This window comes from Ornithodoros turicata, chromosome 9 (assembly GCF_037126465.1).
Source record: "Ornithodoros turicata isolate Travis chromosome 9, ASM3712646v1, whole genome shotgun sequence".
Taxonomy (NCBI): domain Eukaryota; kingdom Metazoa; phylum Arthropoda; class Arachnida; order Ixodida; family Argasidae; genus Ornithodoros; species Ornithodoros turicata.
In genome coordinates this window covers 11,592,347-11,607,422 of record NC_088209.1, presented here as the reverse complement: position 1 = coordinate 11,607,422, position 15,076 = coordinate 11,592,347, and the positions used below count along the sequence as shown (strand labels likewise).

The window sequence follows — 15,076 nt, the reverse complement described above, 5'->3', positions numbered from 1 at the left end:
GCATGTCGCAATGTATGTCCAGAGCTGAAGAAGAAGGCTCCTACAACTAGCGTTTTTTTGTTTTTTTTTTCGTGCTTGTCCAATAAAGACTCGGGAAGATGCCATGCCAGGGAATGAAGAGCGACAAGCTGGGCCACCTGATCGTGGTGTTCGCGAGTGTGTTGCGGAGGAGTGTGAACATACATTACTCTTATGCATCTAGACTCAGTTTACGCAGGACTTGTGCTGAAGTACAGTGACACTGTGGTATCTCTCGACGCCACATATAAAACTACAGATTATGCCCTTCTCCTCTTCCTGATTGTTGTGAAAACTGCGTCCTGCTTGCCGTGGTCGGTGCTTTCAGGGTTCAGTTTGAAACTGTCCAATGTATTCAAGAAGCACTTTGGAACCCAGGTCTGAGCCCCATGTTTTGAATGCTGGATTATAGCCAGCCAGAAATAAATGCACTGTGTTTCTCTTTTCGCTGCACCCGTACAGTCTTGTGCAGCTTCCACAGAGAGAAGGCATGGCACAAGTGGCTCTCGAAGAAAGAACCGGAGCAAATGAAGTTGATATTGTGAAGGTGATGCTGAGACAAGTAGCATGCAGTGCTGGTGAACTGGATTCAGCAAATGCTCTTGACACCTTGATACAGTCTTCCCATTGGCAAACAAACGAGAAGCTGCAGGCCTACGTAACACACAAGTGGCTATCGATCAAGGAGATGCGGGTGAAAATGTACAGAGCAGACCTACCTATTGACACGAACAATTGGACTGAATCGAAAAACAAAGAGCTTAAATCATATTTGGTGGGAACAGTGGTCGTTGTAGTCGTTTCGGGAACTTCTGAGAATCCTAGTTGACAATTTCTTTCCGCAAAAGGAAGCGCAGTTTTTCCACGCAAACTTGAGCTTTTCTCCTAGCTACCGCCTTTACCATAGCAATGTGCGTGACTTCCTGCATGGAAGGCTATCTACCGTGGCGAAATACATCATTATGGAGCGCCTAGCAAGAGCTTCCGATTAGAAGCTACATGACGTTGTCAGCGCCAGCGCAACAGACATCAAAAAGCGACTCGGCCAGCCGCAGTGTCAGAGACAGAGAAGAACTTCCGGCTCTATAAAAAACAATGGGTGTACGCGCTCCGGCAATGAATCTGTTTTGTCATCGTTTGTAATCTCAGTTAAATAAAACCGTCTGTAAAAATGTAACGCTACCAGGGAAACCGCTAACAACGTGAAGGCTGCAAACAAAGGGGCACTTTCACCGCTGTGCAGGCGCGAGCAACGAGCGGGCATGCGCAGAGGTGTCGCCTTCTGGAAGCCACTGCGGAGAAACTTTCCCGCGTAACCAGGGCCGGGTTGTTCACGTTTCTCCCGTGTGGTCTTTAGTAGTCGTTCGTTCTCGCCTCTCCCGTCAGACGAAAGACGAGGGATGACCAACAACGAGTTTTTAAGACATGGTGGTTTTCCTTCTCTCCGCGCCGTGACTCAGAGACGATACTCTCAGCACCGGACGCTTGGTGCACGCGCATATTCTTTATAATGGTGCGATAAAACGTCTTTCATTTGGTGTATTAATTTGTTTCGGAAGTTACATAATGGGAAATAGTGAATAGTATCAATTACAGAGAATGTTGTGAGTTTCATAATTGTTGTTCAAATCGCCTCCCCACTTGTTGTCTGCTCGTCTGTGGAATTTCGCGCGCTTTTCAGTGCCTGGGGGGCTCGGGTGACAGCGGTTTCCTTGTCATTGAGTCGAAAGCAATAGCTTTAGGAACCCGCGTGTTTTCTCGCCGTCCACTACAAACGCAGGTGAATTGAAAACACATGTTTCTCAAATGCGAAGTTGGCCTTTTATTCCACAGCGCCCAGTGTATGCTCGCCCAATTTACTTGTTGGAACTTGTTGTTGACGCACACATGTGTTGTTTACATTTCTGCATTTGCTTCTTCATGCATGCAGAAGCGAACGAAGCATTCACATATAGCACGCACGACAGCGCAAAACATTCTGATGTACCTGTTCACTAAAAAAATTTAACACATTGTAGAAATAAAGCACTGAGAGCTACATCAACATTACAGCGTGGCAAGGACTCAGGGCTACAACTTCCCGTATTTAACTAAGATTTAATGACGCGTTTACAATGCGTCTTACACTCGCATGTGTTCTCACTGATGAGAACACATGAGTCTTGGCACATATGTGGTAACCCCTCGGTTTGTAATAAAAACCATGGCCCCCTTCCCGAACAATACTCCCATCTCCTTAAATAGCGACCGGTCGTGGAATCTCTCATTCAGTTTGGCACTGATGATGTCTGTCGCGTGACGGACGAAACGTCTGAGTAAACCTTGTTATTTTGTTACGTTAAGTCGGAGTTCTCTACTTTTTTGTCCAGTTATGCCGTCTCGCGGCTTCTGGAGTATTTTTGGCAAAAATTATACTACTTCTTCTGAATCAGTTGCAATTATGCTGCACCTACATAGGCAGTAATTAAAATGCCTACAATCGCCCATCACTGGTTACTTAAACTTTATGTTAACACCCAGTTCTTTTTAGAAACTTGGGTTGGTGATTTGATTAATGTTTCAGTGACTTCAGTAAGCCCAGTTACATCAACTCTGGTTAATTGAACCACGGTCAGTCATTGCTAATTCTTGAACTTAACACAAACTTTGTTTTTTACAGCTATTGGTCAGCGATGTGATGAATGTTTCAGTAACAATAACTTCTTTTAGTGAAGCACAGTTCAGCGTTAAATTCAGGTTTAGTGACCGCTCATCTCAGTTCAGGTGTTAACAGGTTGGTGAAGCTGGGTCATAATAGCCGTTGTGCAATGGTTTTTCAAGGGAATCAAAATGCAAAAAAGGTGTATAATACAAAACCCTTGGCATAACTGTTTATAGGTACCAGTGTCCTGGACAGCACGTAGAAAACTCAACACAATATAAAGGTCACTAACGTGACATTTGCACTCAATTGCTGCAGCAGAATACAAAGCCTGTAGATAGTTATGTGCAGTTCTGTCCGTTTTCTGAAGGCCTAAATGCTTCCTGTACTGCTTCTGCGGCCGTCCTGCGGGACTCTCAACCCACAGTTTGGGGAACAGTATCTTATTTCGTGCCCATTCACCATACCCAAACCTGCCTCTTTCTTCAGCCTTCTACAAAATTATTTATACATACTGCAGCCATTATCATGTATATGGCAGGAGCGAGCATACAGTCTCCGAAAATGTGTTTGAACTGTATATATGTAAATATGCACATAATAATTAGTCACCTTGAAGACATTATGATTTCTTTTCAACTCGTTTCATTTTTTTCTCTTTCTTAACATGTGTCTTTTGTTCGCTGTCGTTCTGTCGCAAACAAAGGTCACCTCTCTGCAAACGATGAAAGGCGCACAGCTGGTTCCCTTTCTTCCACAGGAAAGCATATTTCGGAAAGTGGTTCTCGCCCTCCTTTTGAAACCAAGTGTGATTACGTTACCGGAGAGGTTGCTGACAGTGATTAACGAGCGTGATTCTGCAACGATGCAACACGAGCACGTATGCATTAACTGATCGCATGGAACGAAGTGCGTCTGCAAATGATGTACTACGAAGTCATATTCTTTAGGTGATCACACGGAACGTAGAGTCATTACGCTATCCATGAGCTTGAGGATTCGCAACTCAACATTTCAAGAGCAAGGCTTCCGAACTCTGCTTCACGAAGCAGCACTTCCCTCTCACTTGCTGAAAGGTGTCTGAAAAGGTGCACCCTTGATTCCGTTGTGCTTTCTCCTTCGACGTCCATGTTGAAAAAAGCACCCAGCAATACGGAAATTACGGAAACCACCCGAACTTCCGGTGTGAACTTTCCTCCGATGAACGTCGCGGGCGTTTTACGTCATACACTAGGGAGAACCGATGCAAAACCGTATGCAAACCCTAGTGTCGTCTCGTAGCACTCCCGGGAACCTACCGACATTCCGCCAGGCTCCCCCTCTTCACGGCTCTAACAAATGTTTGTACGTCACAAACTAGTGGTACTACTCCGTCAGGCATCATAGTTGATAGCCATTGGCCGAAGGAGATTGCGCGCTCCGCGATTGGTTGGCAAAGTTTCAAAAGAGCATTCTTTCGTGGGCCAGTCTAGCCAAGGGGATGAAACTCGCGAGTTCCTTTGCGGACTAAAGTGAGGCGCTGCGAGCCTTTCGCGTCATCAAACGTCATGAAACGTCAAAATTTTTACGTCGAAGCGCGAGTTCTCTACCGAGAGCATCCCATTGGCTCCTGCGGCCGCTCCCCTGGTATGCGAGCGCTCATTGGTCGGTTTGAAATTTTAACCTTTTCGTGGCGCGCGTAAGCCGGCACCGCCGTGTCTGGGGTGCCGGAGAAGCTCGCCTTAAAGTTTCGAAATATGGTGCAGCGGGGACGCACGCAAAGCATCTTTGCCGGTACCGCTTTGGATGGTTTTTAGTGCCCGTCGATACCGACTCTGCAAAACTCGAATCCTCTTGGGTACTTCTGCAAGTAAATTCAGTGCTAGATAAGTGGAAGGCAGGTCTGCTTCGCTTGCTTGGCGCGACAACGATTCAAGAAGGATCAATACTGTGTTTTTCCACTCGATGGCAGGTAAGTCAGTTCCTATTCCATTCTGCCGCTTAGCGTAGCATAGCATAGCATAGCACCGCACCTGTGGCATATACGCAACATTTCGGCCGATAGAATTTTTGATTGATTGATTGATTGATTTTAAAAGAAAAAATGGAGATGGTAGTCTCGAGCCACTCGGGACTGGCTACTCCAGGACGCGTTATTAATAAAAGAAAGGGAAACTACACTAACCTCGACGCTTTGAAACGCTTTGAAAGAATAAATGAGAACATCATCACCGAGCTTGTCACCAAAAGCGAAGATCAAGGCACTAAAAACAAAGAGTGTCACAATGTGATAGAATTTTTAGTTTTCACGTTTTCTGATACTTGTTCTGGTCTTTCTTGCTCAGGTATCAACTAGATACTGCTCAACTCATATCTTCTTCAGAAAAGCATCTGCATGGACGCAATAGAATGGATATGCCACTCTGAGTGGTTGGAACATCATCTTTCGGCTTAGCAGCTGGACAGGTTCCTTTGTGACGGGTCAGCCTTGACATGTGACACTACACAAGCAGCAAATGGATATGGACATGTTTTCTGTCGTGCTGGATTTGTGAATGCGTGTGCCTGTGCAGTGAATTTACTGATCTACTGTGAAATCTTCCACGTGAGACATATCAGCTAACAGTGAATGTGAAGTTGCTTTGGCATATTACTCGAACTTCAGAAACTATGTTCATGTAAAGTTTGTGTTTGGCACAGATACAGAGGACTGCATATGTGTGATTTGGAAATACCAATCCCCAAAACTAAAGCACCTTGTGCAACAGAAAGAGCCAACGCTTCCGCGTTTTATTTATTTCACTCAATGCGAACGAAAATCCAGAACCGCCAAAGCTGGGGAGAGAACAGAGGGGAAAGGAAAAAAAGAACACCTCGGCAGCGTCGCTTTACGTCGCCCGTCACCCAGGGAGACAAAATAAAACAAAGCAAAAAACTACTCTACCGAGGCGCAACGATTGGCCAGACGTCAGAGGTCACGTGAGTTTTTCCCAACAATAGAAATATACTACACGTTCATTCCCCTGGTCTGGTCATGGGTCTGACGGGCAGTTATGAGCAGAGAAGATAGAGAAGTGGCAGCGGCGTCTTGACGATGTCAGTTGACGGCACCGTATAACCGCATTGTTCAAAGAGAAGTCGCAGATTTGTTCGTGTGTCAAAGTGACTCAGCGCGTGTTGTGATGTTTCCCGACACAAGTATCCTACGTACGAACAGTCTCCCGAGTTCAGAACTGGAATGCGGTAGTGACCTGACGCCTGAGGAACACTTGTGTGCGTGGGGGGGGGGGGGGGGCATGCCCAGTGTTGCCTGAATTATCTCAAACTGTGGGAGCCTGAGTCCGCCATGAGGCGTCCCACCCACCCGGCCCGAACAATGCAAACGACTGTCATACAACACTTCTGTCGCCTGTCATGCTTCTCACATGTGCTGTTTCAATGTCCTATCTATGAGACGCGGGTTTCAAAGGGGAATGTAAACCACGTAAGAAAGCCTCAAATGTCTATATTCCTTATTGCATCGAAAGCTTTGAGCGCGGTGACATAGGTTAGACAATAAAATTACCTTATAGCCTAGTGGAACGACGCTGTTATCTCATCCTAGGAGAAATGTATGCAGTTTAGTACAGCATAATCTGAGAACTTGTTAGTGCACTTTATACAGCAGAAACATTTGGTACGAAATAAAGGCTTAGTGCGATTGCAGTTGTTGCTACGAAACCCGCTGTGATACTCACCGTTACGCACTGGTATAAACTGTGATCTTTCTCAGCTCGGTGAGTCGGTGTTTTCGTTATTCGACCAGCTCCGACATAACTGTCACGTTTGGTTGCACTGTATTTCATGTGACTATCTACCAGACCAGGTCTCTGACTGTTTCAATCATTTACTGCGAGGACACTTCATGCTTGCCTTACAGTCACCTTCAACAGCTTCCCTGAGACAGAAATGACTGCTGGCCATGAAGAGAAAGATGCAGTTCAATGCTGACATAGCAAAGGTTTGTTCACGGCACTTCAAAGAGACTGATTTTGTCACAAACGTACCAAATGGAAAACGGGGTGTCTATGAATTTGTTGTGCCATCAGTCTTCACGTTCAAGAAGAAGCCAGATAGAAAGCTACCAAGGTAACGCGTAGTAGTGATACAAAACTATCGGTAACTATAAGTCATCGATAGTGTCCAGAGCCATAGATAGTTCTAGGATAATTGACCATCCATACTTGCCGCAATCGTACTAAGCTTTTATTTTGTACCAAAAGTTTACGGTGCACTAGATCGTTCTTAAATGGATTGTATTGTACTGTCTAAACATGTCATAGGATGGCATTAAACAGCAGCATTCCACTATGTTAACGTAGTTCTCTCTCCTAAAATCGAAATCATCACGATCCAATGCACCAAGGCATTAAGAAGCACTCTCGCCTTGCTTGCATTCCCTTTTGATCCCTTCGTCTCACCATGTGAATAACATAGTGAAACAGCACAGCTGTGAGGCAAGCCACGCAATAGAACAGCTGGACGTGAGTCGTGTGTATGGGTCCGGTAGGGGAAGGAGCCTCAGACATGTCGGGGGAATTCCGGAGGTTTCCGTGCGCGCTACGAGAGGGCGCTGCGTTTTGCATATCGTCTATAGCTAGACTTTCGCGCTTATCGGACGAGTTGAGGGTTGAAAGTGAAACCGCTTTTCGGCTCCTTGTTTAGAATAGTTCGGAGCTCTGCAGAGACGAAACATTTCAATTGTAACTTGGAGGCACCATGTAGCTTCGATATCCTTACAAACAAAAATATTAACCACGTCCTGGTCAGAAACCCTTTAAAATCTATGAAAGCCCCAGATATGCCGTTTGGACGACTAACAGACGTGGCCCGGCGAACTTACTTCCTAGCCGGTGGCATCAGTGTTCGATGAGAAATTAACTAAAATTCGATAATTAACTTTTTACTTATCAAAAAAAAAAAAAAGATCGAAACAGCTATGGCGCGAGAAAATGGCCCGGAAGTAACGGCAATGCGGTGGTCATTCTTGTTTCGTGGCTTTAGGCGCTCTTTTGCCCTTTTCCCTAAATGTGAGAGAGAAAGCACGCTGTGAACTTTTTCTTCTTCGCATTTAGAGGAAAGAGCAAGATGCGGTTGAAGCTTGGAAACAACAATGACCACAATATTGCCGTTATTTCCGTGCCATATTCCCGTGCTGTAGCTGTTTCGTTTTGTCCTGAAAATGGTAATATTACCAGTGACTCCACAGGATTCGATGCTGTCATTGTGTCAATCTCTTACCTTCGAAAATTAGTAAAGCTAATGAAGTTCGTATACGACTTTAGTTAGCCATTCGACACTGATGCGACCGGCTAGGAAAGATGTCCTAGAGGCCAGCTATGTTAGGCGCCCAAACGGCGCGTCCAGGGCTCTCATAGTTTTTTAATCAAATTTGTGGCACCTAACAAATAACAACCTGTGTACCCTCATGTGTTTCCATACTGACTTCCGGAAGAATTCGAGGCTCGTTCGAGTAGGCTGAATGTACAATCATAGTTATGAAATAGCGCACAAAACAAGGGACACGCTTGCAAAATTAGAGACATACACCAATAAAAGATTCGACTAAAATTGGCGGGCTAAAGTGTGCCTAACGAACTAGCAACCTAGCAACCTTCAGTTTGCTTGTGGAAACAAGGTACTTTGAGGCACAATAGATCTATACGCTGAGTGAATGTTGGCGTGAATATGTCGCGGTGTCGTAGATGGTGTCGTCTAGAGGACAAAAACAAATCTGAAGGCTGAAGGCTCGGCAGTGCAGAGAACCTCCGGATACGCGTGTAAAAGGAGGGAAGTAGTACAACCATGTACGCACGCGCATGGAACTGAACGATAAAACCGACCTAGATATTCTGAAACTCCGAGTTGCTGTTCATTTGTGCCTAGTAGTCTTTTCCAAACACTTTCTATAGACTGCGGTTTCGTTTTTGTTTCTTCTTTTTTGCTCTCTTCTCTTTTGCCTTTTTTGACGGGGAGGGGGGGGCATAATAATACCTGAAGACAATTTATGATGCAGCTATAGGATGTCACATTCCTCTTTAAATCATTCATGTTGGCGTCGGATTGCAAGATGACGTTACGCGAGTTCACCGTTAAGATTCATGTTAAGATTAATTGTCCTGGAGTGATATACTTATATAGTCGATATAGGGCAAGATATAAGTGTTATAGGACAGCTATGGCAGAAACCTTTGTCATCTGACGAGTTACTCAGAATTTTCTTCAACTCATCCTTCCGCTTATCATATTGCATACTTAGAATTCTTGAGTTTTCGTCTGCTCCTTCGAGCTCTGTGAACAACACACTTTACGCAGATACCAAACATTATCAACGACAATTTATCAGTATTCTCTATGACCGACACATTGGTGTCTATAATTATGAACCTATCCTCGATAAAAGTGGTTTATTTGACAACCCTAGCACATCGTAGAACCTCATATCACATTTTCCTGTGCAAAGTAGTACATGCCATTCATTTTAGTTCTTTCTTGTATTTGCATCCTTCCTTCATCTTCACATAATGTTCCACGTGCAGTGGGGTAGGGTACCGCACCACCGCAGTGAAACACCCCATCTCATCGTCATTATTTATTGTTGTTGTGCCGTTCACTCTGATAACACCTTTATGTTATGTTTTGTTTGATTGCTCACAGTTTAGAAGATACCAAAAGACTTCGTCACAGCCATGATGTACACACGTTTGCTCCTTATAACAGCCTCGACGACGTTAGTTCTACAAACAGCTGTCAAGCTTTTAGTTTTTTATATCCTATACCCCTACCACGTGATGTCACACTCAAATCTTTGCTCCCCGTATTGTTAGTTATTGTTTTTCTTTCTTATCTGCCGTAGTCTCTTCTGCGCTGGACCATTTCCCAAACCTCTGGTTGCTCGTGACCTTGAATGTTGGCTTCGCCGCAACGCATTCGGGCGGTGATGGAAGACAGCCTTACAGGTTGAAAATTTGCAACCCAAATGGAACCTTGAATATACCACTATTCATGCCCCAAAAAATGGCTCAAAAGTTTTGTCCTGTCAGAGGCAAGATGCCATTAGAGAACGAGTGCAAAGCGCTGCCAGCAGAATATGTAGCAGGCGCTCTTCGCCCCGGAATACATGGGCCCTATGGGAGCCTCTTTAGGTAAAGCCTGCTTTACGTTTTGTCCCTAATTCTTGGGCATGAAACTATGCATTGCCTCACCGTCGACCTCACAGGGTATTTGGACCGACTTAATTTAAATGTCTATGCGATTCGATATTGTGCTAGGTTGACTGTGTCATGTAACATCGATAGAAGAATATACAGCCATACACCAAGACGTGCGTGTGAAATCTAAATGTCACCGATTGCTGTTCAGTAGAAGCTCAGCTGCTTTTAACTAGAGCAGCACTATGCTTTTCTTACTCTTTGAAGGGGCTATATACTTGAAATACATCTGTGATCGATTGGAAATGTGAAAAAATTGTCATGGAAAAACGATTACATTTGTCCGCTTTTTTAAATACTCGGTCTTTGAAATGCTTCGTTTACAGCTGACGGAAAGGTAAAATAATGCTTACTCCTGCAAGTCGCTCTGTCGTGGTTACGGCATCGAAGAGGCTAGACTGGTCAGAGGCTAACCCTATAACTTTGTAGCAGCACTAGCTGCACCACCATCGCCATTGGCCACATGACCCTTTTCTGGCCTGCCACCTCGCGCTTGCGAGATGCGAGCTAGTTTAGTTCTTATTGCACTCGAGCGACCGGCCAGAGCGGTCATTAATAGTCTGGTCCGACTTGCCGACTCTTGTCTCCTGGCCTCACTCAACTCGCGACAACAGGTGACCCGGACGTGATGGCCACTGGACCCGCTTCCGCTACTGGCCCTCTCCCACGACAAGCAGGCCACTTTCCGCCAGTCAGGACCTCAGCAACAGAACGTTGCGATGCCCCCTATTGCGGCGCCCCTTTTGCCCCCCCCCCCCCTCAAGTTTCCGCCGTCGCTCTCAAGCTGCCGACGTTTTGGGCCGCCAATCCCGTCGTATGGTTCAGGCAAGCTGAGGCGCAATTCGCCCCTCGTCGCATCAGTGACCAACTGACGAAGTTCTACCACGTCGTTGCCGCACTTTCCCCTACTGATGCTTCCGATGTGCGCGACTTGGTTGCCTCCTCACCGACGCAGTCACCTTATGACGTGCTCAAGACTGAATTAGTTCGCCGGACGTCTATGTCGGAGCAAAAGCGATTCCAGCGCCTGCTGACCCAAGAGGAACTCTGAGATCGCGCGCCTTCTCAGCTCTTGCGGCGTATGCGCCAACTGCTCGGCGACCGTCCCGACAGCGCCGTAATCGATTCCTCCAGCGGTTGCCGGCCAATGTCTGCATGGTTTTAGCCGCTGCTGGCACCATGAGCCTGAACGACCTGGCCAACCTTGCCGACAAGGTCATGGAAATGGCACCACCGCAGATCGCAGCTGTTGCCCCGCACCCCCCTTTTCCGCCTACGGCTACTTGTTCCAGCTCGTCGCAAGCAGTGGACCTTTCTCAGCTCGCGGAACAGATATCCAACCTGCAGCTGGAGGTCGCAGCCCTCCGCCGCTGCAGTCCTTCTCCGTCTCCACGCCGATCCCGCTTCGCGCAGAGACGTTCCCCATCTCCAGCTGGGATTTGCTGGTATCATCGCCGTTTCCGCACCAAGGCTCGCAACTGTATACCACCATGCACTTTCCAGGGAAACCCCCGAGCCAGTCACTAGAGATGGCGGCTGGTGACTCTGGCACTCGTCCTTCCCGCCTCTTCTTTGTTCTTGACAACAATTCCGGACTAAAGTTTCTTGTTGATACCGGCGCTGACGTCAGTATGCTTCCGTCCTCTCTTTTTCGTTCACCACGCAAGCCAACGTCCCGCACCCAGCAAGCTGTTAATTCCACACCGATTGCGACGTACGGAGAGCATTCTCTCACTCTCAACTTGAGCCTCCGTCGCTCCTTCGCGTGGGTTTTCCTTGTGGCTGACTTGCAGTACCCTATTCTGGGAGCAGACTTTCTGAGCCAATTCGGTCTCATGGTGAACATGAAAAAACGCTTGCCCTGGGATGCAGAAACCCGGTTTCGCGTCAACGGCATTCCCTGTAGCCATTCAGTGTGCAGCCGCATCGCCCGCTTCAAGGCTGGAAACTGTCCATACTCCGCCATTCTGCAGGAGTTCCCACCCTTCTTGAAGCTATGTAACACCGAGCGGCCTGTCATGCACACATTGACTCACCACGTTGTCACTACAGGTCCACCCGTGCATGCACGTCCTCGTCGCCTGGCCCCCGAGCGTCTCACCATGCGAAAAAGGAATTCGAACACATGCTCCAGCTTGGAATCGTACAGCCTTCTTCCAGCAGTTGGTCATCAGCCTTGCACATGGTGCCGAAGAAGAGCGGAGAATGGAGGCCGTGCGGCGACTACAGAGCCCTTAATAAGGTTACTGTGCCAGATCGCTACCCCATCCCGCATGTTCACGATTTCGCCTCCAATCTCCACGGCATGACCATGTTCTCCAAGGTTGATTTGGTAAAAGCTTACCATCAGATTCCAGTAGAACCCTCCGACGTTTCCAAGACTGCCATCGTCACACCGTTCGGCATGTTCGAATATCTCAGGATGCCCTTTGGTCTGCGAAATGCCGCCCAGACCTTCCAACGTTCTATGGATCAGGTGCTGCGCGGCCTCCCCTTTGCGTTTACCTACATAGATGACATCCTCGTTGCCAGCGGGTCCCCCGAGGAGCACGAAGACCACCTTCGCGCGCTTTTCCAGCAGCTCCAAGAGTTTGGCATTGTTGTGAACGCCGCAAAATGCGAGTTCGGCAAGCCATCGCTGGAGTTCCTCGGGCACCTAATCAGCAGTGACGGCATCCGCCCTCTCGACCACAAAGTTCTTGCCATGCGCAACTTCCCAACGCCAACATCACTGCGTAAGCTGCGAGAGTTTTTGGGAGTGGTGAACTTTTATCGACGATTTATTCCCAGCTGTGCGCGCATTTTGCGACCTCTGACCGACATGCTGCGCGGCACGCCATCCTGAACGCCGTTTTCGTGGACGGAAGAAGCGAACACCGCCTCCTTGCTGCCAGGCAAGCCCTGGCAGACGCTACTGTCCTCGTCTGCCCGAAACACGGCGCGCCAACTAACATCATGGTTGACGCCTCTGACCATGCTGTTGGCGGTGTCTCGCAGCAGTTTATCGACTGGCAGTGGAGACCTTTGTCCTTCTTCTCACAGAAGCTCTCTCCAGCGCAGTCCCGCTACAGCGCGTTTGGCCGTGAGCTGCTCGCTGCCTATTTAGCCATCCGCCACTTCCGGTATTTCGTCGAAGGAAGAACGTTCTACATCCTGTCAGACCACAAGCCTTTGACTTACGCGTTCCTCTCCAAAGCTGCCGACAGTTACACTCCCCGTGAAGCCCGGCAGCTGGCCTTCATAAGTGAGTTCACCGTCGACATTCGCCACGTGAACGGAACCGACAACCCTGTAGCGGATGCTCTGTCCAGGATGCACGTCGATGCTGTCACCTTTCCGAAGTTGACGATGGACTATTCCAAGATCGTCGAGGTGCAGCAGTCAGACGAAGAACTTTGGAAAGTGCGAGATTCTGCCACCACTCTTTCTCTTGAAGAGGTGCCTGTGCCCGGATCGCTCCTCAAGTTAACTTGCGACATCTCCACGGGCAGACCCAGGCCGTTCATTCCGCAGGTTTTCCGTCGCCTTGTCTTTGATAGCGTGCATGCTCTAGCCCACCCTGGTATTCGCGCTGCGCAGAAGCTGCTCACCACCCGCTATCTATGGCCATCGATGAACGCCGACGTTCGGGCATGCACCCGCGCTTGCCTCGTCTGCCAACGTGTGAAAGTCAACCGGCACAACAAGGCACCTTTAGCAGCCTTACCGCTCCCTGACGCCCGCTTTTCGCACGTGCACATCGATCTGATGGGCCCGCTTCCTCCGTCGCATGGTCATTCATACCTGTTAACATGCATTGACAGATTTACGAGGTGGCCAGAAGCAATTCCCATCGCCGATTCCACCGTCGAGACCGTTGCCGAAGCCTTTTTGCACGGCTGGATAGCCAGTTTTGGTGTGCCTGCTACCCTTACCACAGATCGCGGCCGCCAGTTTGAAGCCAGGCTGTTCACCCAGCTCTTCGGGACCCTCGGCACACATCGGATACGAACCACCTCATACCACCCCCAAGCAAACGGGCTCGTTGAGCGTTTTCACCAACACCTTAAGGCCTCCCTCTCCTGCGCGCGTGAGCGTACCCAGTGGTTCGCCGCTCTTCCTACAGTGCTGCTCGGTATTCGGACGGCCCTCAAGCAAGACATCGGCGCCTCCAGCGCAGAACTCGTCTACGGGACGTCACAGCATTTGCCGTCAGAATTCTTCCATCCTGTCCGCCCCGAAGCAGCCGAGCCATCGTCATTCCTTCGCCAACTTCGTTTGACAATGTCCCAGCTCTGCCCTTCCCCAACCCGACGACGCCTTCGTAGCCATCCCTTCATCAGCCCCGAGCTTGAAAGCTGTACACATGTTTTTGTTCGCCAGGATGCCGTTCGTAAGCCTCTTCAGCCTCATTTCGACGGCCCCTTTCAAGTTCTCCACCGATACGCCAAGTTCTACCGTGTACAGCTTAATGGTCGCGAGGACAACATTTCCATCGATAGGCTGCAGCCCGCTCACCTAGACCCCTCATCTCTGGCGCATTTCACCCAGCTGGAAGTTTCTTCCGACTCTTCGAACGAGCCTTCCGCACAGCATGATGATCGAGCCGCCCTCTCAGCCGCATCTCGACCTTTTCCAGTGCGCTCAGCTTCCAGCAAGCACATATCGTGGGATCTGCACCCCACTGTCCAGCCTACAGCTTCAGCATCATCTTTCTCCAGGGGAGGGAGGATGATGTAGCAGCACTAGCTGCACCACCATCGCCATTGGCCACATGACCCTTTTCTGGCCTGCCACCTCGCGCTTGCGAGATGCGAGCTAGTTTAGTTCTTCTTCCACTCGAGCGACCGGCCAGAGCGGTCATTAAAATATAGCGAATTCCACTGGTCGTTCTAGTGCAGAAAAACCTGCACTGGCCAGCGCGCGCGTGTTCCACTGGTCGTTTCAATGCAAAGCGCATCGCATTCCGCTGGTCGTTACGGGGCGACTACACCGGGCGAGTGCAGCACCAGTGCAACTCTGCCTGCACGGAGAAAATCGGCGGTGGAGACCGGAACACGGGAGTGCGCCCGCTTCCGGACGGTCCCTCCTCCTCTTTCGAATGAACATGGCGGACGAAATGGAAGTGGTTTTCGGTCTCGTTGAGGATTCCGAAAGCAGTGACAGCAGCAGAGATAGCTGTAGTAGTAGCGAAGGAGGATCGGCGTAT

General features: G+C 48.6%; 1 protein-coding gene across 1 annotated transcript in view; it reads right to left on the bottom strand.

Moving 5' to 3' along the window:
- LOC135369307 (uncharacterized) overlaps positions 1 to 15,076 on the bottom strand; it is a 161,109-nt gene that overhangs the window by 18,059 nt on the left and 127,974 nt on the right. The window lies entirely within an intron of this gene.